The following is a 23,903-nucleotide window of genomic DNA, read 5'->3' as shown; positions in this document are numbered from 1 at the left end:
ATCAGCGCATCAGGGATTCCATGCGACGGAGGGTGGATGCATGTATCCTCGCTAACGGAGGACATTTTTAACATTTCCTGTAGCAAAGTGTTTGAAGTCACGCTGGTACGTTCTTTCTTTGTGTGTGAGTAATTCCCTCAGCATCACCCGACTTAATTCGACTACATTACATTATCCTCGTTTTGCTTTTGTTGATGTTCATCTTATATCCTCCTTTCAAGACACTATTCATTCCGCTCAACTGCTCTTCCAAGTCCTTTGCTGTCTCTGACAGAATTACAATGTCATCGGCGAACCTCAAAGTTTTTATTTCTTCTCCATGGATGTTAATACCTACTCCGAATTTTTCTTTTTTGTTACCTTCACTGCTTGCTCAATATACACATTGAATAACATCGGGGAGAGGCTACAACCCTGTCTCACTCCCTTCCCAACCATTCCTTCCCTTTCATGTCCCTCGACTCTTATAACTGCCATCTGCTTTCTGTACAAATAGTAAATAGCTTTTCGCTCCCTGTATTTTACCCCTGCCACCTTCAGAATTTGAAAAAGGGATATTCCAGTCAACATTGTCAAAAGCTTTCTCTAAGTCTACAAATGCTAGAAACGTAGGTTTGCCTTTCCTTAATCTTTCTTCTAAGATAAGTCGTAAGGTCAGTATTGCCTCACGTGTTCCAGTGTTTCTACGGAATCCAAACTGATCTTCACCGAGGTCGGCTTCTACCAGTTTTTCCATTCGTCTGTAAAGAACTCGCGTTAGTATTTTGCAGCCGTGTCTTATTAAAATGATAGTTCGGTAATTTTCACATCTGTCAACACCTGCTTTCTTTGGGATTTGAATTATTATATTCTTCTTGAAGTCTGAGGGTATTTCACCTGTCTCATACATCTTGCTCACCAGATGGTAGAGTTTTGTCAGGACTGGCTCTCCCAAGGCTGTCAGTAGTTCTAATGGAATGTTGTCTACCCCCGGGGCCTTGTTTCGACTCAGGTCTTCCAGTGCTCTGTCAAACTCTTCACGCAGTATCATATCTCCCATTTCACCTTCATCTACATCCTCTTCCATTTCCATAATATTGTCCTCAACAACATCGCCTTTGTATAGACCCTGTATATACTCCCTTCACCTTTCTGCTTTTCCTTCTTTGCTTAGAACTGGGTTTCCATCTGAGCTCTTGCTATTCATAGAAAGGTCTCTTTAATTTTCCTGTAGACAGTATCTATCTTACCCCTGGTGAGATAAGCCTCTGCATCCTTACATTTGTCCTCTAGCCATCCCTGCTTAGCCATTTTGCACTTCCTATCGATCTCATTTTTGAGACATTTGTATTCCTTTTTGCCTGCTTCATTTACTGTATTTTTATATTTTCTCTTTTCATCAATTAAATTAAATATATCTTCTGTTACCCAAGGATTTCTACTAGCCCTCGTCTTTTTACCTACTTGATCCTCTGCTGCCTTCACTACTTCATCCCTCAAAGCTACCCATTCTTCTTCTACTGTATTTCTTTCCCCCATTCCTGTCAATTGTTCGCTTATGCTCTCCCTGAAGCTCTGTACAACCTCTGGTTTAGTCAGTTTATCTAGGTCCCATCTCCTCAAATTCCCACCTTATTGCAGTTTCTTCAGTTTTAATCTACAGTTCATAACCAATAGATTGTGGTCAGAGTCCACATCTGCCCCTGGAAATGTCTTACAAATTAAAACCTGGTTCCTAAATCTCTGTCTTACCATTAAATAATCTATCTGATACCTTCTAGTATCTCCAGGCTTCTTCCATGTATACAACCTTCTTTCATGATTCTTGAACCAAGTGTTAGCTATGATTAAGTTGTACTCTGTGCAAAATTCTACCAGGCGGCTTACTCTTTCATTTCTTAACCCCAATCCATATTCACCTACTACGTTTCCTTCTCTCCCTTTTCCTAGTACCGAATTCCAGTCACACCTATAATTTGTTATTTTTAACATATTGAGCTGATTTAGTTTTGGATTTAGCGATAGTGTTACTAAAGAATCACCACAGGACGCGTCCGGTTGGAAAATGAGTTCATAATAGACTATTTGTATTTATTAGAAATATGGTTATGTTAAGTTGTTGCTCTCAATGATTACAATATAAAAAAGACACGTTTCCGGTCAATATTCTCTCAAAATGCCTGTTATTTTGTGCAATTTAGAGTTTAAAGATCATTAAATATCAAGGCATCGGCTCTGCTTACATTCACCACTGGCCATTAAAATTGCTACACCACGAAGATGTGCTACAGGTGTGAAATTTAACCGACAGGAAGAAGATGCTGTGATATGCAAATGATTAGCTTTCCGGAGCATTCACACAAGGTTGGCGCCGGTGGCGACACCTACAACGTGCTGACATGAGGAAAGTTTCCAACCGCTTTCGCATATACAAACAGCAGTTGACCGGTTTTGCCTGGTAAAACGTTGTTGTAATGCCTCGTGTAAGAAGGAGAAAGGCGTACCATTACTTTGATAAAGGTCGGATTGTAGCCTATCGCGATTGCGGTTTATCGTATCGCGAAATTGCTGCTCGCGTTGGTCGAGATCCGATGACTGTTAGCAGAATATGGAATCGGTGGGTTCAGGAGGGTAATACGGAACGCCGTGCTGGATCCCAACGGCCTCGTACCGCTAGCAGTCGTGATGAAAGGCATCTTATCCGCATGGCTGTAACGGATCGTGCAGCCACGTCTCGATCCCTGAGTCAACAGATGGGGACGTTTGCACGACAACAACCATCTGCACCAACAGTTCGACGACGTTTGGAGCAGCGTGGACTATCAGCTGGTAGACTATGGTTGCGGTTACCCTTGACGGTACATCACAGATAGGAGCGCCTGCGATGGTGTACTCAACGACGAACCTCGGTGCACGAATGGCAAAACGTCATTTTTTCGGATGAATCCAGGTTCTGTTTACAGCATCACGATGGTCGCATCCGTGTTTGGCGACATCGCGGTGAACGCACATTGGAAGCGTCTATTCGTCATCGCCATACTGGCGTATCATCCGGCGTGATGGTATGGGGTGCCATTGGTTACACGTCTCGGTCACCTCTCGTTCGCATTGACGGCACTTTGAACAGTGGACGTTACATTTCAGATGTGTTACGACGCGTGGCTCTACCCTTTATTCGATCCCTGCGAAACCCTATATTTCAGCAGGATAATGCACTACCGCATGTTGCAGGTCCTGTACGGGCCTTTCTGGATACAGAAAATGTTCGACTGCTGCCCTGGCCAACACATTCTCCAGATCTCTCACCAACTGAAAAGTCTGGTCAATGGTGGCCGAGCAACTGGCTCGTCACAATACGCCAGTCACTACTCTTGATGAATTGTGGTATCGTGTTGAAGCTGTATGGGTAGCTGTACCTGTACACGCCATCCAAACTTTGTTTGACTCAATGCCAAGGCGTTTCAAGGCCGTCACTACGGCCAGAGGTGGTTGTTCTGGGTACTGATTTCTCATGATCTATGCACCCAAATTGCGTGAAAATGTAATCACATGTCAGTTCTAGTATAATATATTTGTCCAATGAATACCCGTTTATCATCTGAATTTCTTCTTGGTGCAGCAATTTTAGTGGCCAGTAGTTTATATTACATGAGTGTTAGCTGAAATTATTAGTGACTTCGAGTACTCTTTCCCGCAAATGGTTTACTTATTAACTATCGAAACGCGTTTACAACTTTTAAGTAACAATGCAAAGGAATTTTGTGGAGCATGATAGAGGAATCCGTCCAAAATTTCATGCACTTACGGCTTACGCCCGCATCATTCGGCAACGAAGTCAGCCTGAGTCTCTCTCGCTGGGAATTATATAAAATAAAGCGCCACTAGCACACAAGCTATAGAAGCGAAGTTCGGAAGGGGCCGAACTGCTGTCGCAAAAGACGTAGGTTCCTTTACTGCTGGACACGAAAGTTTTTCTTTTCTTTCCCTCTTCGTGTTTGCAACGCCTTCTGAAACTTCGTTAACCGTCAGAGTTAAGCATTTTTCTGAAATATCCCTTGTAATTTACACATAAGAGCGCACTTTCTCAGTAACGAGTATCTCCGATTTATATGTTCAAGAAATGAAAGATGAAATTACTGCGCGTGAAACAACTGGCAGTGACATTTATACTTCTTCTCGTCACAAATAATTCGCCATTTTTTTCGGATACATCTACATCTACAGCCATACTCCGCAATCCACCTGATGGTGTGTGGCGGAGGGTGCCTTGAGTACCTCTGTCGGTTCTCTCTTCTATTCCAGTCTCGTATTGTTCGGGGAAAGAAAGATTATCGGTATGCCTTTGTGTGGGCTCTAATCTCTCTGATTTTATCCTCATGGTCTCTTCGCGAGATATACGTAGGAGGGAGCAATATACTGCTTGACTCCTCGGTGAAGGTATGTTCTCGAAACTTCAACAAAAGCCCGTACCGAGCTACTGAGCGTCTCTCTTGCAAAGTCTTCCACTGGAGTTTATCTATCATCTCCATAACGCTTTCGCGATAACTAAATGATCCTGTAACGAAGCGCGCTGCTCTCCGTTGGATCTTCTCTAACTCTTCTATCAACCCTATCTGGTACGGATCCCACACCGGTGAGCAGTATTCAAGCAGTGGACGGACAAGTGTACTGTGATCTACTTCCATTGTTTTCGGACTGCATTGCCTTAGAATTCTTCCAATGAATCTCAGTCTGGCATCTACTTTACAGACGATTATTTTTATATGGTTATTCCATTTTAAATCACTCCTAATGCCTACTCCCAGATAATTTAAGGAATTAACTGCATCCAATTGCTGACCTGCTATATTGTAGCTAAATGATAAAGGATCTTTCTTTCTGTGTAATCGCAGCACATTACACTTGTCTACATTGAGATTCAATTGCCATTCCCTGCACCATGCGTCAATTCCTTGCAGATCCTTCTGCATTTCAGTACAATTTTCCATTGTTACAACCTCTCTATATACTACTGCATCATCCGCAAAAAGCTTCAGTGAACTTCCGATGTTATCCACAAGGTCATTTATATATATTGTGAATAGCAACGGTCCTACGACACTCCCCTGTGGCACACCTGAAATCACTCTTACTTCGGAGGACTTCTTTCCATTGAGAATGACATGCTGCGTTCTGTTATCTAGGAACTCTTCAATCCAATCACACAATTGGTCTGATAGTTCATATGCTCTTACTTTGTTCATTAAACGACTGTGGGGAACTGTATCGAACGCCTTGCGGAAGTCAAGAAACACGGCATCTACCTGGGAACCCGTGTCTATAGCCCTCTGAGTCTCGTGGACGAATAGCGCGAGTTGGGTTTCACAAGATCGTCTTTTTCGAAACCCATGCTGATTCCTACAGGGTAGATTTCTAGTTTCCAGAAAAGTCATACTCGAACATAATACGTGTTCCAAAATTCTACAACTGATCGACGTTAGAGACATAGGTCTATGGTTCTGCAGATCTGTTCGACGTTCCTTCTTGAAAACGGGGATGACTTGTGCCCTTTTCCAATCCTTTGGAACGCTACGCTCTTCTAGACACCTACGGTACACCGCTGCAAGAAGGGGGGCAAGTTCCTTCGCGTACTCTGGGTAAAATCGAACTGGTATCACATCAGGTCCAGCGGCCTTTCCTCTTTTGAGCGATTTTAATTGTTTTTCTATCCCTCTGTCATCTATTTCGATATCTACCATTTTGTCATCTGTGCGACAATCTAGAGAAGGAACTATAGTGCAGTCTTCCTCTGTGAAACAGCTTTGCAAAAAGACATTTAGTATTTCGGCCTTTAGTTCGTCATCCTCTGTTTCAGTACCATTTTGGTCACAGAGTGTCTGGACATTTTGTTTTGATCTACCTACCGCTTTGATATAAGACCAAAATTTCTTAGGATTTTCTGCCAAGTCAGTACATACAACTTTACTTTCGAATTCGTTGAACTCCTCTCGCATAGCCCTCCTCACACTACATTTCGCTTCGTGTAATTTTTGTTTGTGTGCAAGGCTTTGGCTATGCTTATGTTTGCTGTGAAGTCCCCTTTGCTTCCGTAGCAGTTTTCTAATTCGGTTGTCGTACCACGGTGGCTCCTTTCCATCTCTTACGATCTTGCTTGGCACATGCTTATCTAATGCATATTGTACGATGGTTTTGAACTTAGTCTGCTGATACTCAACACTGTCTGTACTTGAGATAAAACTTTTTTGTTGAGCCGTCAGAACTCTGAAATCTGCTTTTTGTCACTTTTGCTAAACAGAAAAATCTTCCTACCTTTTTTAATATTTAAATTTACGGCTGAAATCACCGATGCTGTAACCGCTTATGATCGCTGATTCCCTGTTCTGTGTTAACTGTTACAAATATTTAGGGTGTGTTTGTCACCAGAAGGTCTAATATGTTATCGCACGAGAAGGTTCTCTGTTTAACTGCTCCAGGTAGTTTTCAGATAATGCACTTTAAAAAATTTCACTGGATTCTTTGTCCCAGCCACCCGTTATAAACGTTTGAGTCTCCCAGTCTATATCTGGTAAATTAAAATTTCCACCCAAAACTGTAACATGGTCGGGATTTCCGATACTGTGGTCAGACTGGAATCTAAGATCACAACTTAAATTACTGAGAATGAGAATAGCAGCAATCGTCTTTATACTTTAGCTTGTCACAAGTATTTATCTGCGATCGAATCGTTAACTACAGTAGACAGAGGTGAAAGGTTCCCGCCACAATATTTTCAGACTATACCACCGTATATGAATCATTTTGATTCATCAGATGCATGTTATAAAGTACAACGAAATTCTGTAGCTGCACTCGCCACACGCTTTCCAAAAGGTGATTTTTTAAAATTTCGTTTTTATGAACGAAATCGTTGATGTATCATATAGGGAAGTAGGCTACTTCATCATTTGGCTCTCTAGGAGCGAGCTACAACCGCATTTTATGCATCTTCTTGTTCTTTGACACTCTCTTAAACAAATTTTCGGGCTTTTGGAGATGTGTTCCGTCTATACAATTAATTGAATACAGTTTATTCCCATATGGGTTTCGCTTCTTTTATTTGTGGAGCATCATCACGAATAAAGGAAGCGAAACGCGTATGGCGATAAACAAACTACCATGAATTTTAAAGCAACTAAGGAACGACGGAAAACAGAAAAAATGACGAAATTTTCAGGTGTTTCTATAGATGTATTTGTACAATGTGGTACTACACACCATTCCTAACTCATATACCGAAGCGTAAAATCCAAAACAAGACATCGATGTGAATGAGAATAAAATGATATAATATGACATTTACGACAGTTTCCGGAACACAGTCAATATTCTGTCGTTATCATGCATTCATGGAAGTCCGTGGTCAGCGAAATTTGAACAGGATTACGTACTTTAACCACACTTTTCGTTACTGTGAAGAATGGCTTGCCTGTGTCGGCTGCTAGCCTCTTCCGAGTTCGTGCCGCTGTGGTGCTGCAGTGAGTATGCGCGGATCTGAGGCAGATTGCTTTTCATTAGTTGGCACCAGGAGAACTGACAACAGCGTTTCGGCGCGCTAGGGCCACTTTCGAAATGCGTACTGAATAATGTTGGGGCTCTGTTTCGAAAACAAGACTGTTCAGTGCGCTCGCGTACCGAACCGATCGGCAGAATGGCGGAAAGATACAGCACAGGGCCCCAGGCGCAGGACGCAGGGCGCGCAGGAAGTCGCCTCCCGGAAAGCAAATAAAGAGAGAGCTCCGCGCCAGGCCAGCGAGCGTGCTATACCATCCGTAACTCCTCTTCACCTGCACACTCCCTCGATGTGGCCCCTGGGCCGTGAACCCTTGTTGTCAGAATCGAGTGTTTGTACTTTTCGCAGATCAATATCGCTACTCAACAGAGATTTGTAAATCTACTCTGAGATGTAAACCCATGAGATCATTGAGTAGTAGCGATGTTTTAGAAGAGGCGCAGTGACAAGACGGCTTGTAAGGTGACAGAGACAATTAAAAATGCCCTGCCCACCATTTAAAACTCAACGCTGAAACATCAGAATTATGAGGTTAAAAATAAACTAAAAGGCCGTAATACGTTTAACATGGAGTTTGGTTCAGAAAGAAGATGGCTTTTTACTCTTCTAGTGGAAAAATTGTGTAACACAGTGGAAGAATTTATGGGCAAAAATTTTATAGTTTGAATGAGGAAATTGCAAGTTTATGTAGAGTGTGAAAACTATAGTGAGTGCCATGTAACTACAACGCCAGAGAAAAAAAGTGAATGGTCGGATGACAACGTACCTCCGTACATGTACACACCATTGGCGGGTGTATAAATAATTAGTTTTAATTCTCTGTGACAGATAGATCGGCCACCAGAGTGCAGTAGTGTTGTTTGTGCTTGGTGTTGTTACTAGTCCTGGCAGGTCAAATAAGATATTAAGTTGATGACTATGAAGAACAAGAAGAGGCTGTATACTCGTTTGAGACAGCGTTATCAGCACAAGGCTAAGTTTGGAAGGGGCCTCATTGTAGGTCTCCATTGGCTAGCTGGTCGCATCGTGCAATATCCACATTTTTGGAGCATTCGGATGTAACAACATCCTGATGTTGGATGTTTCGTGGAAACGTGAAGGCAACCATAATCGTCATAAAGTATCCGATCGACCGCGTATGACTACTACAAGGGAGGATCATCATACTGTGCTCCAAGCACACCGTGACCCCTTCACATCTCCGACTGCCATCCCAGAACAAGTAATGGGCTCCCTGCAACAATCTGTCATCCCACACCATTGTTTGGAGGCAAGCAGCAGCCGGACAAGGGAAATAGCGTCCCAAGCGTAGGCTGCGGTTGACGCCAAAATGCAAACGGGAGCATCTGGTGTAGTGCTATGCCAGTGGTGTAGTGAGCTGCTGATGAATGGCGTCACACTGCGTTCAGCGATGAATCGCAGTTCCCCAGTATCCTTTTCTTCCAGTGTTTCAGAGGGGCACGAAAGTAATATTTCTAGCGTCGTGGTGTGGGGAGGCCTCGGGTATAACTTCGGGTCATGGCCGGTAGTGACACTGACGGCACAGTAGTATGTCACAGGTTCCCTGCGTCTTCATGATGCAGTTTTGGAACAGGATAACGTTCGTTTACACATGGCACGTCTCTCTATGAAAAGTCTGCGTGCTTTTGAGGTACTCCTGTGACCAACAATTTCCTCAGATCTGTCCCTGATAGAACATGTGTGAGACAAGCTCAGACGTCAACTCCATCCCATTGCTGATATCCAGGATATCAAGGGCCAGTTACAACAGCTGCGGACTGTCTTGACTCAGGGGAGGATACAATGAGTTTATGACATCCTTCCCAGCCGAAACACTGCATGCATCCAGACCAGAGGATGTACAACATCATACTGACAAATAGGCCCGTGCTGCCAAAGTCTTTATAAATATGACTCGATTTTGTAATCACTGCCGTAACATCACATACTCTCTCCGTCCGTGAAGTTTTATTTGGTTTCGGTTTCCTCTTCTCCTTCTGGGAGCTTCACTCTCTTTTTTGTCAAGCAGTGTATCCGTAGTGCTGAATGTAAAAACTTTTGCAGTACTCTTAAAAAGCGTTTCATTTTAAATCATGACGCGTCTCCTGTCAAGACCCGGGTGAGTAGCCACTGCTAACAGATAGAACGAGTCGCGAGTGACGGCACAGAGAAGCAGCCTGCGGGCATGGCTACAGCAGAGACAGCAGCCACATAAAAAGAGGAGGCGGAGATATGTGACAGGAGCACCAGTAAGGTCGCAAATGTAACTACACTAGATGTGCCCGCAAGGTAAATGACGCGAACGTCTCTAGCCGTCCTTGTGAACCAAGCGACATATAATATCACGTGAAGGAATAATAAATTTTGAACAGCAGAGGTTGAAAATACTGCTGCAGTTGTGAATTACGTTATTTTCACACGACAGGTTTCGGACTGTTATAAGCCCATCCTCAAGTGTCGCACTGGAAATAGCAAAATACGGGAGATAATTTTCACACGCCGCAGCCCACATAAAAAACAAATTTTTTCTAAAAAGTTTTAAAAACTTTTAAAAAACATTTCGAAACCGCCGGTCGGGCTAGGTGATATGAAACCTATTTCATTGCGCAGATGGCATCAGACAGTACTACGGACGACTGTCTGGGTAGGGAATATATACAAATAATATCACGACGCTTACGCTGTGCTGTGGTCCTCGAGCGCCGCGTGTACCAGGCGCGATGTGCTGCCTATGAGAACAGAACAGCGAGTAGCGGATGCGAACGAGGAGGCAAATTAGTAAACCAGAGTGGCAAAAGTGCTGCCATCTATTGACGGAGAGAAGAACACGGGACCACTAGCCCGGCGGTTCACAATTTGAATTTATTGGTTTACATTTAAAATGAAGAAAAAACAAAAAATTACATAAAAATACACGATATAAGTTAAAAGTGCATTATGCGTAGTAAAGGAGCGTATTGAACAGGTCGGTCCAGAAATATGATAAAACTGAGTGGAAGGTGCGTTATAAAATTATTATATAAAGGGTAAAGAGCAATGAAACTTTCCCTTTACATGAGTGGCAAACAAGTTTTAAATTTAGTGGGGATATGTAAGCAACGCGCCACAGTCATCAGTTAAAAGAACATGAACATGTGCCACTTCTATTTACAATCTCTCATTACTTATCAACAAGGAAAGTAGCGAAACCTTACAGTCTATACTGTCAGAAAGTAATATGCCTATTAATAGCTAGCAGCAATAGCGTTAAAAGAACACGTTAAAAGTGGAGTCAATTTAAAACTGCTAATCAACCGTCGACAACTAATCGAGGCTTACATTAAGTAAGACCTGAGATGCACCTTACATCGTGAAAGACAGGTATTTTTTTTTTATTACTGAGGGCACAGATAATGCCACAGTACTATAACGCGCTATAGTCGTAGGATAAAATGAAAACATGCAACTTTTATTAAAAGAGGACAATTTTGCAGCTATTTTGAACAAACTGAGATACAAGAATTCCAAGCACACCAAAATTAGCGTCTCGCCGGGGTAATAAAATATATAATGTCATCAATTACGCACCAAACCTCAACGGCTTCTGATGATGTGAATGTTTATAATATATGATCATTTATTATTCTTCTGGAACGCATCATAGGGCCATGCTGTACATCAGTTTAAATGTGTTATTACGCACAACTACATCTCAGCTCCGTGTACTGACCGGTAATATGCTTTGGCTGTAATATGAATAAATGTGAATGCACAATACGATCAATAAACCTGATTGTAATCCAGGACTGGTGATCGCAATAACACAGCTGAAAGCACCACAGGAAAGGACGGATAAAGCACTGCCTGTTTTTTGTTTGAAAATTTTAACGTAGTTTTTTAAGTTCATGTGAATTCATTTTTTCTCCAGTAATTTAAATACTGTTGAAAATAGACTATCAAGTGCGGCGTGAAAAGGATCAGTGTCATAACACACATCTGTACAAGCTATATGTCTATAGTTATCATTTATTTTTGGACTTCATGGAAAAGACAAAAAATTGTAGAGAGGAGGTCACGAACCTGTAAGTACCAGTGAGATATTGCCTGACGTATTCCAGAAACTCACACCATTACTTGTTGCAAAGCCCAAATGGATGAAAATGTTAATGCCTTAACTACTGCAGCCCAGGATGGATGGCCGGCACCTTTCCAAATATAACACTACAACAGGAGTCGAAAGTCCTGGACCAGGAGGACTTGGTCCTTATCTCCGAGAGAATTTGGGATTACAAATTCGTTGAGTCTAGAGCCCAGACGCGCAGAATCTGGTTCAAATGGCTCTAAGCACTAGTGGGCTTAACATCTGAGGTCATCAGTCCCCTAGACCTAGAACTACTTAAACCTAACTAAACCAAGGACATCACACTCATCCATGCTCGAGGCAGGATTCGAACCTGCGACCGTAGCAGCAGCGCGGTTCCGGACTGTAGCGCGCAGAATCTCACTCGTCACTATACCAGTAAGCGGTATCACACTATTAGGACCTCACAGACCTGCCTCATCCACTAAGAAGAACACGGAACTAATGACCAAATCACTAGAATCATCTTTCATGCCTGATCTGGACAGAGCAGATCCAGCATTACCAGTTTTGAAACAGGCCATGAAGTATTTGACTTTTAGCTCAACCAGCACGAAGCGAAATCAGACGAACTAGCACATATGAAATCATACCTGATGTTAAGCTCACCGCTCCTAGGAACGCTTCTGGTCCAGAGTAAATTCAAAATTGTGTCCTCAAGGAGTTGGTAGATGAAGCTGTGGAATATCTGTAGCTACATGACTGCTCTGCAATTCACTCTTAAGTGTCTGGCTGAGGGTTCATCGAAACACTTTCACATTGTTTCTCTACAATTACACTCTCACATCGCGCGCAGGAAAAACGACCATTTAAATTTTTCCTTGCGAGCTCTGATTGCTCTTATTTTATTGCGACGTTTATTTCCCTCAATGTAGGTAGGCGTCAACAAAATATTTTCGCATTCGGAGGAGAAAGTTGGAGATTGAAATTTCGTGAAAAGCCCACCCACATCGACAAACGTCTTTGTTTTAATTATCGTCACTCCAACACCCGTATCATACCCGTGACACTATCTCCGCGATAGTGCAAAGCGAGCTGCACTTCTTTGTACTTTTTCGATGCCCTCCATCAATCCTATGTGGTAAGGATACCATATCACCCAGCAAAACTCTGGCAGAGGACGGACAAGCATAGTGTACGCAGTCTCTTTAGTGGATTTGTTGCAACTTCTAAGTGTTCTGCCAGTAAAACGCAATCTTGATATCACCTTCCCCACAACATTACCTGTGTGATCGTTCTAGTTTAAGTTGTTCGTAATTGTTATTCCTAGGTATTTAACTGAACTGACAGCCTTTAGATTTTTGTGATTTATCGTGTACTCCGTTTGGTACTCATGTGCATGATCTCACACTTTTCATTATTTAGAATCAATTTCCACTATCTCCACCATGCAGATATCTTGTCTAAATCATTTTTCAGTTGGTTTTGATGACTTTACTAGGCGGTAAATGACAGAATCATCTTCAAAAACTCTAAGAGGGCTACTTAAATTGTCTCTTAAATCATATATATAGATTAGGAACAGCAGAGGGTGTATAATACATCCTGGGGGAACGCCGGATATCACTCCATTTTTATTCGATGATTTTCCGTCAGTTACTACGAAAAACGCCCTTTATGACATGAAATCACGAATCCAGTCACACAAGTGGCACGATACTCCATAGTCAAGCAATTTGACTAAAAACCGTTTGTGAGGAGCGGTATAAAAAGCCTTCTGGAAATCTAGAAACATGGAAATAATTTGAGATTCCTTATCAATAGTACGTACTCATAACTTCATGAGAATGAAGAGCTATTTGTGTTGCTTAAGAACGAAATTTTCCCAGTTCGTTCGGACTGTGTGTCAATAGATCGTTTTCTTTGAGGTAAGCTAGCCGCTGTGACCGAGCGGTTCTAGGCGCTTCAGTTTGGAATCGCGCAACCGCTATTGTCGCAGGTTCGAATCCTGCCTCTGGCATTGTGTGTGTGATATCCTTAGGTTAGTTAGGTTTAAGTAGTTCTAAGTTCTAGGGGACTGATGACCTCAGATGTTAAGTCCCATAGTGCTCAGAGCCATTTGAACCATTCTTCGAGGTAATTCATATTGTTTGAACTCGGTATATGTTCGAAAATCCTACTGAAAATTTACATCAGTGATATGGGCCTGTAATTCAGTAGATTACTCCTCTTTTCCTTCTTGCGTATTGCTATGACCTCTGCAACGTTCCAGTCTATACGTAAGGATCTTTCGACTTGCTAGCAACTGTGAAACCACATCACGAATGTCATCCTCCAACACCAACACCTCACTGCCATTTGGAATGTGATCAAGGTCTTGACGAACAGGAAGCCAGAGAAAGACCATTCGCTGTCATAAAGTTACCAACCCATCACCCTGTTAACCTCACACAGCAACATTGTGAAGAAGTTTATTTTAAAACGTCTCAGTAGGCACTACACACAACGACACCCTGGGCTGGAGCAAATTGATCTTAGGAATCATAACTCCTTGGAGTGTTACAACATATATACTGACGGAAGGAAATAGCAACACCAAAAATTAATGTAGAGTAATGAAATTTTGGGACTACATTTATCTGGGTAACTTACGTAAGCGATTAACGTTGCAAGGTCGCAGGTTAATGTAAGCGCGAGATAAGCCTTTGGAAATGTGCAATGCTGGTATATTAATAAGCGGTGCAACCACCATAATGTTGCATGCAAGCATGCAAATGTGCAGCTGCTGGATGTCAGTTTGCGGGCTGGAGTTCCATGCCTGTTGCATTAGGTCAGTCAACACAGGGACGGTTAATGCTGTTTGTGGATGACGCTGGAGTTGTCGTCCGATAATAATCCATATGTACTCGATTGGAGACCGATCTGGTGATCGAGTAGGCCAAGGCAACATGCCGACACACTGTAAACCATGTAGGTTACAACAACAGTATGTGGGCGAGCGTTATCCTTTTGGAAAGCACCCCCTGGAATGATGTTCATAAATGACAGCACAACAGGTCGAATCACCAGACTGACGTAAAGATTTGCAGTCAAGAAACATGTGATAACCACAATAGTGCTCCTACTGTCATACGAAATCGATTCCAGACCATAACTCGAGGTGTACGTCCAGAGTGTCTAGCTTGCTTGGTTGTAGGCCCTCAACTGATCTCCTAAGCCACCCACGGCCATCACTGGCAGCGAGGTAGAACCAGCTTTCATCAGGAAACACAACAGCACTCGCCGGCCGGAGTGGCCGAGCGGTTCTAGGCGCTGCAGTCTGGAACCGCGCGACCGCTACGGTCGCAGGTTCGAATCCTGCCTCGGGCATGGTTGTGTGTGATGTCCTTAGGTTAGTTAGGTTTAAGTAGTTCTAAGTTCTAGGGGACTGATGACCTCAGCAGTTGAGTCCCATAGTGCTCAGAGCCATTTGAACCATTTTTTTTTTTTCCAATGAGCACTCACTTGACACCACTGAAGTCGCACATGGCGGTGGTTTGGGGTCAGTGTAATGCATGCTACAGAGTGTGTGGCTCGGAGCTGTAACCGATTCGTAACAGTTCCTTGTGTCACTGTGGTGCCAAATGATGCTCAGATTACTGCTGCAGACGCGGTACCATGCGCCAGAGCCTTACTCCGAACACGATGGTTTTCCCTCTCGGTAGTGCCATGGTGGCAGTCCGGAGTCCAGTCTTCTTGCGAGCGTACATTCTCGTGACCACCGTTACCAGTAGTCATGTACAGTTTCTACAGTCCTCCAAGCCTTTCTGCAATAGCGCAGAAGGAATCTCCAGCTTCTCGTAGCCCTGTTAAACGACCACTTCAAACTCAGTGAGGTGTTGATAATAGTATCTTTATCACCTTAAATGCATTCTTGACTAACATCAACTCACCATGTCCAGTCTCAAATCTAACTAATGCTCACGACGGTTAGAGAGTGTATTTAAGAAAACCAGATTTGCATCTTCATAGTGGCCCGACTAGTCACTTTTCTGTACTTGTTTCAAAATGGTTCAAATGGCTCTGAACCCTATGGGAGTTAACATCTGAGGTCATCAGTCCCCTAAACTTAGAAATTCTTAAACCTAACTAACCTAAGAACGTCACACACATCCATGCCCGAGGCACAATTCGAACCTGCGACCGTAGCAGCAGCGCGGTTCCGGACTGAAGCGCCTAGAACCGCTCAGCCACAACGGCCGGCTATGTAGTTGGTGCGAAATATGGATAGACATTATCTTTCAAATGTAGAAACACGCCTACCAGCTTCCATTTATGTCGCACAACTCTTTCTTGGTGTTGCGTTTTTTTTCTGTCATTGTAACAAACGGCTACAATACAAACAAGGCAACTGTGGAAGCGTTCGTTAAGATTGAAAAGGTATTCTACCGACTCAGGCACAATGGTCTCATCCGCTGGTTTCCCCGGCGGGATCGCATGTCTCATACACTCATATCTCACTAACAGAACTTCCAACACCTACACTGAGGGCCAGCAAACATTACAACGCGGTATTCAGGTCAGAGTGCCCGAAGGTAGCCTCTTGACACCTCCAATATTAAGCCGCTATATTAACAATATCCTAGCGACGTGTGACACTGACGACACGGCTATCATGGCACAGGATTGGAAGCCAGCAGACATTAATTCACGACTACCCTCAGAGCTTCCGAGCCTTGGTTGGGGAAACGGTCTGTTAGAATAAATGTCGACAGGTGTATGGCATTTCTATTCACACGCACTCTGAAGCAACTACACGCAACACTGTAGACAATCTGACTACAGACACGATCAACAAGATTCTGTGAGACAAGTAGGTGCGTCAGTGTCGGGACTGGCCAGGAACTGCCTTGGTGGAAACACATAAAATAAGTCGCGAACTGAGGGCATGCCAGGGTCAATCAACTCTACCCGAGTTGTAGGCACTTGTGAGAAGCGACACTTATGAGAAATTGGAATGTGGCGACACTTGTGAGAATTCCGGGATGCTAAGGGACTGCCACAGGGTGTGTCGCAAATGCTGCGCCACTACCACCTCGGCCACTACCTGCTGCCGCTTAGACCGCATCTCGTGGTCGTGCGGTAGCGTTCTCGCTTCCCACGCCCGGGTTCCCGGGTTCGATTCCCGGCGGGGTCAGGGATTTTCTCTGCCTCGTGATCGCTGGGCGTTGTGTGCTGTCCTTAGGTTAGTTAGGTTTAAGTAGTTCTAGGGGACTGATGTCCATAGATGTTAGGTCCCATAGTGCTCAGAGCCATTTGAACCATTTTTGCTGCCGCTTAGTGTGACTGAGCGCTCGGCTCGTGCCGGCCCAGGCAGCTGCCGAGGGACATTCACACTCCTCCAGTGCAGCCAGGTTACATTATTTCAGAATTTTTTTGCGCAAGGAAGAGTGGCCTTAGTCAAATTAGAAATCGGAGCTGATTTTGCCCCCACGATATCATGTTAACCGTTAGTTGCAGCACAGTTATGCGTAAGACCTTGTTCATTGGAATTTTTGTTCTGATTAATCTTAAATAGGGCATAATTTTCGCTCAACCTCATACTTAACGCTGTATTTTACAGAAACTATAGAAACCGAAAATTTTTTCCATCTTTCAATGCCTCACCCAAAATTTGATATGATAGGAGTGGCAACTTTTTACCATATATTAAGAGGAGCCAACTAAAGAATTTGGTTCTCGGTAGAAACTTTTTCTTTAATTATTTCGAAGTAAACCTCAATATTTCCATAGTACCCAGGGAAGTGTACTGAGGTCTTGTGTGAGTCCTGCTAGCAATTAGCGTTAAGGAATGCAATTTATGTATTGAAACAAGATGTATTCATCGTCCACTCAAACAGACATTGTTTCTAAAATTCTCTACACAAAAATGCTGATTGTGATTGTTAGACTTTTCAGACTTCATTACTGAATCTTTTACAATTTGCAAGAGACATTTAGCCGACTTTGTGTCGTTTCCAGGGAACACCACGAGGAGGTAGTCTCTCTTCGTCCCACATTATATTTATTTACAATATTTACAGGATGATTATTTATTTACAATTTTTACAGTAGAGATATCGACGTGAACTGAACCCCTTTTCAATATTTACAAGTATTGCTGTAGCTTCAGCCACTTCCTTTTCATTGTAATTTCTGTGCATAAGCCACGCAAGTAAGAAATGATTTTATATTGCCGTCAACTTGGAGTCTTGTAAGGGTCTTGGAAACTACCTCATCTGTCTTAATTTCGGACTTCTTTCTTCTTTTATCACCTAGATTTAAAACTAGTCGGTTCCCATGATATTCGCGTCTTCTCTGAGAATTTTTACTAAGGAGTAAAAATTTCGATGAACCTTCGAAATTAATGTATTTATCCTCCGATTCCATCCTTCTGAAACATTGTGGGTGCAGTGACGCCTTCCTGCGCAGTTCCATGTATATCTTGACATGTCTTCATTATCCAGCCATTGTTCAACAAAATAGTCGTAAAAATCCTGCAGTTTTTCATTATCTGGCGTGCTCTCCTGAATGCATAGCCACCCATCATCTAACATAACTAGGGGAATATGAGCCAAAGCGGAACACAATCTTATGTGAAAACGAATTTCTTCGTTTTGCTTGTAGGCAGCAACAAGGCCGCAGTTCTACACTAGCTTCCACGAGCACTGATTGAAATGGTAGTTGCAGCCATTAATCTTTGCATCAGGAAACAAATGTGTTACTGATTGGATGATTGCAGCTTCGAAATCCATCATGATAGCTGTAGGATCCCATCCAGGTACGTTGCTCTCAACAGCTGTGAAAAAGCGATTGTACGTTTCTCGCTTTTTGTTGGGTAGCAAGGCGTACACGGTTTGTACTGTGTTTGTTTCGTCCTCAGAACTAGAAATATCGGCATGAACAATAAATAACTGTCCAAACTGCTTGCTGGAGGTTTTGAATGTTCCATCGACAAAGAACGAATTGCAGTCTGTTAAACAGGATTTTCCCCTTTCGCTGGCGAACACCAATATCCTATCATTTGGTCCTTTGTCGTCATCTGAAAGTGAAAATTTGCTCCCATCATTCATTAGCAAATGATGTTCTTGCAGAAATATTCCTGCAGCATCGGTCGGATCTTGTGTAGATCCCACGCTTTTTGCCTGATGCGTTGCAGCGATCGTTTTGCACTCCTGTGTGACGGCAGTGATGTGATGATGCAGTACTGAACTGCGGTGTGCTACCTGTTTGGTGTCCCTGTAGACCGGCCGCTACATGTTCGGCCGGGCCTCCTCACAAATGTCGCTCCTCACAACTGTCGCTCCTCACAAGTGTCGCAACCCCCTCTAACCGACGCTATACGGGCAAGGTACTTTAAATACGAGGGTGTCGACGTTCATGTATACCACTCTCATTAGAACGTTGATGACATACGCAGTTAAAGTCTGGAGATATGCAACTCCAACACATCCGTGCCACCTGCAGGTTATACAGAACAATGGTCCACGAATCATAGGCAACGTTCCACCATACACAATGGACAAGTACAATGAACTCCACCTCGAGACCCTTGTGCATGTGTTCGAGAAACTTGCTAGATAACGGTACTGGAACTCTAGACATTCGAATAACCACTTCTTCTGAATCTTGGGAATTATGATCTCAACCGTAGGGGCAAACATAACCAGCCAAGAACACTTTTTCGTAGGAAAAAGTAACCACCAATGGTAAGCTGAAACCCAAAAACGAAGAGAAAATTATGTTGGTAAGACCATGCGTATCAGAAAATCTGACCAGGTATTCTTATGCAGCTGTAGCATGGAAGTTGATGACACGTAAACCACACACAATAATCTACAGGGAGTGGTCTATTTTATAATCGGATTGACCTCAGCGCGGATGATTTTAGCGTGTTACAGGCGCGAGTACTCTGCGATTGGTTCAGGAGACATCGCAGGTGCCCAGCAGCAACCGTAACTTCCCCGTCGCGAACACATCCTTTCGCACATGCATTAACTGTCGCTGCTGGCAGCGTAGTTCACTGGTAGCCCTAATATCCGTTCATACTGTCTCCGATTTTTTTTTCTTACAGCTTGCCTGCGACTTTTTTCCTTCAGGTCTAAACTGCTGCCTTTCTTTTTTTTTTCCTTTATGGGATTTCGATTCCCCCTTCAGGGGGCGGGCTGGCAGCAGCTTAGTACGCCGCTCTTCAGCCTACAGAATTTTTTAAAACATAAGAAGTTAAGAAACAATAAAAACAGGCGATAAAACGGTGACGTAAAATGTAAAACGGCAGCCGCGCGGGATTAGCCGAGCGGTCTCAGGCGCTACAGTCATGGACTGGGCGGCTGGTCCCGGCGGAGGTTCGAGTCCTCCCTCGGGCATGGGTGTGTGTGTTTGTCCTTAGGATAATTTAGGTTAAGTAGTGTGTAAGGTTAGGGACTGATGACCTTAGCAGTTAAGTCCCATAAGATTTCACACACATTTGAACATTTTATTTTTTTATTTTTTGGTAAAACGGCGGAAAATTGTGGAAAGTTAAAACATAAAACTAATGGTGGGTGATGATAATAAAATACACAGGAAGCAGACAGGGAAAAAGTAGACAGACAATTAAAAAAACACGGCGACAGTCTGGATTCTGTTCGCAAGATATATATATATAAAAAATCACTCCCTGCTACAGCATGATGTCCGTTCGCAACACTTCGAAAAAGACGCACAACACTTAACAATCACTAGGAACACTGCACTAACAGATCGGCACGAAGATGACACTCCACAGGCAAGGGCGGTTGGGAGAGGGGACCTGGACAGAGGAGGGGGAAGAAAAGGGGGGGGGAGGAGTGTTGTCTTTCAAAATATTTCTGTCTACCATAAGCTATATGGTTCTATGTTAATGGGCTCACGCACCCCGACGTAACTAAAATTTTCACCACGTTTTTATGTCTGTGTGTGAAGGCTAATCTCAGTAACTACTGTTGGGATTTTTGATACGGTTTCCATGAATAGGTAGACTGATTCACGAGGAAGGTTTTTGTATGTAATTCATGATCATAGTGGTAACGAGTGCGTGATGTGTGTGCTGGTATCCGTTCCATTGGCGTTTCGAGTGACATCTCGTGGCAATGAGGGAAGCCACAAGCTGGTCATCTACAGAGAAGGCGGTATCTAGCAGGAAAAGCAATAAATTGCCGCCGCAACACGAAACAGTAGTGAAGCTTGACCAGAATCTATACATGTCTCTTAACATTATAAATTAAAGTCTTCAACCACGTTTTTCTCTCTGAATGTGAATGTTAGTCTTAGGAACACTTTAGGGATTTCACTAATAGATACACTGATTCGCGAGGAAGGTTTGTGTATATGATTTATTAGCGCTAAATCAATAAAAGTGACGGGATTTTTTAAATTTCGCGGGCTTTATGCATCCGATTTTCTAAAATTCTTTTTATCTTGCTGGTACAGGTGTTCCTGATGTATGTTTGCATTTTCAGGTGTTTTGAATATTTAGTTTATTGTTGACAGTCGAAAAGATTATACCTATATCGAGCGCTCAGCGTATTTTTACTTTCGAAAAAGATGGATCAAAGAATCTGGATTAAATTTTGCTTTTCGCGAATCTACTATAAGTCAAAAGTTTACGAGTGGTATATTCGTTTCACAGAGGGTCGAGAAGACGAAGATGGCGACCGCCCAGGGCGCCCTAGCACATCAATTACTGACGACAGTGTGGAAGAAATAAAGAAAATGGTTCTGGAAAATCGCCGAATCACCATCAGGGTGGTTGCTGATGACGTCGGCGTAACCTTTGGATCATGCCAAACAGTTTTTTCCGAGGTTTTGGGGATGAAACGTGTAGCAACAAAGTTTGTTCCGAAATTGCTGAATTTCGACCATAAACGACGACGCGTAGATATCGCTCAGGAACTGCTGAATGAAGTCGACAACGATCCAGAACTTCTAAAGAAGGTTATAACAGGTGACGAAACATGGGTATCTGGGTATGACATCGTCACTGAGGCGCAATCGTCCGAGTGAAAACTGCCTGAAAAGCGAAGACCGAAAGAAGTTCGACGCTTTCGATCACATGTGAAGGCTCTTCTCACTGTTTTCTTCGATTACAATAGCATAGCTCGTCATGACTTCCTGCCTTATGGTCGTACTGTCAATAAGGAATGCTACCTGTAAGTTATGCGTCGTTCGCATGAAGCGGTCCGAAGAAAAAGATAATTGTGGCAAAACCACTCGTGGAAACTGCATCTCGATGATGCTCTCGCTCAACACCTCAGTGCTTGATCGTGGCGCTGCCTCATCCACCGTATTCACCGAACATAGCCCCCTGCGACTTTCTTCTTATTTCCGAGGCTGAAGAGAACCATTAAAGGACGTCGTTTTCCCATCGTTTATGAGCTAAAAATAGTTGCTGAAGGAGCTGGACATCATAACGAAAAGTGAGTTCCAGAAGTACTTCCAAGATTGGAAAAAGTACTCGCACCGGTGTATTATATCTGTGGGGTTTTACTTTGAAGGGGACGAAGTTGATGTTGATGAATAAATAAAGATTCTATAAGAACAACAAAGCTACCTGTTACTTTTTGATCACACCTCGTATACTTAGTGCTACTCTTGCCAAGCCAGGGCGGGTCGCTAGTTAGTATGTAAATATCGCTACCTGCTGACCATTTGCAAGTAGTTTCTTTACATTTAAATTTTAGTTTTAAATAAACGTTACAAAAATAGAAATTCCTCTACGGACCAGAAGGAGTTGTCAGGGTGAAGCTTTCTCAGTTTGTTTTCAAATTTAACTCTGCTGTGTGTCAGGCATTTTATATCATTGCATAAGGACCAAAACTTTTGGTGGCAGGATTGTGCACCCTTCTTTGATCTAAAGGTAACCGTAATGTGGAATAATGAATATCATTTTTTCTTCTGGTATTGTAATTACGTGTATCATTATTCCTTTTGAACTGTAGTGGGTTATTTACTTGACTCCCTGGCTGATATCGCACACGATTTCCCTTTCTTAGGTAAACTGACGACTGTAATGACAGGAAAAGTATCCGGCACAACATTAAAATAAAATATATTTGCTAAATCATCATAACAGAGGATCCCATACATCAGGATAAGTGATACGAAAGGGATAGTTCAAATGCATGGAATACCAGATATTTGTTGTGTTTGTAAGGCAAACGTTTCCACTGACTCTTGCTACTCGCTGTTAACAACATAACTGAGTTCTTGTGTCTTCGTCCTCAGACGTAAATTGTGTGCTAATGAGACCGTTATCGGATTTTGTTTTCGACACTGTTAGCTTTATGAAACTGGAATAGATGTGCTCACAAACTGGAGTCTGTCATGACCAGGCCGATCTACGCTCTTCAGCTCTTGATAAGTAACGTTTCTGAATATTTACGCTGTTTTTATTGTGACACTTTGTTCTGTTAATTATCGTTGTATGTTCCTAATATCATTAATCACAAGCTCACATATATGGACACCTAGATCTACATCTACATGGATACTTTGCAAATCACACTTAAGGGCCTGGCAGAGGTTTCATCGAACCACCTTCACAATAATTCTCTATTATTTCACTCTCGGAGGGCACGCGGAAAAAACGAACACCTATATCTTTCCGTGCGTGCTCTGATTTCCCTTATTTAATTGTGTGTGAAATCTTATGGGACTTAACTGCTAAGGTCATCAGTCCCTACGTTTACACTCTACTTAACCTAAATTATCCTAAGGACAAACACACACACCCATGCCCGAGGGAGGACTCGAACCTCCGCCGGGACCAGCCGCACAGTCCATGACTGCAGCGCCTCAGACCGCTCGGCTGGTCCCGAGCGGCCCTTACTTAATTATGATGATCGTTTCTACCTATGTAGGTCGGCGTCAACAAAATATTTTCGCATTCGGAGAACAAAGTTGGTGATTGAAATATCGTAAGAAGATTCCGCCACAACGAAAAACCCCTTTGTTTTTAAGGGTGTCCATCCCAAATCCTGTATCACGTCCGTGACACACTCTCCCCTATTTCCCAATAATAAAAAAACGTGCTGCTCTTCTTTGACCTTTCTCGATGTACTCCGCTAATCCTGTCTGGTAAGAATACCAGATCGCGCACCAGTATTCCAAAAGAGGACGGACAAGCGTAGTGTAGGTAGTCTCTTTAGTAGCTTTGTTACATTTTCTAAGTGATCTGCCAATAAAACACAGTTTTTAGTTTGCCTTCCCCACAACATTTTCTGTGTGTTCTTTCCATTTTAATCTGTTCATAATTGTAATTCCTAGGTATTTAGTTGA

The sequence above is a fragment of the Schistocerca serialis genome, chromosome 3 (assembly GCF_023864345.2).
Source record: "Schistocerca serialis cubense isolate TAMUIC-IGC-003099 chromosome 3, iqSchSeri2.2, whole genome shotgun sequence".
Classification (NCBI taxonomy): domain Eukaryota; kingdom Metazoa; phylum Arthropoda; class Insecta; order Orthoptera; family Acrididae; genus Schistocerca; species Schistocerca serialis.
This window is presented reverse-complemented; position numbering follows the sequence as displayed.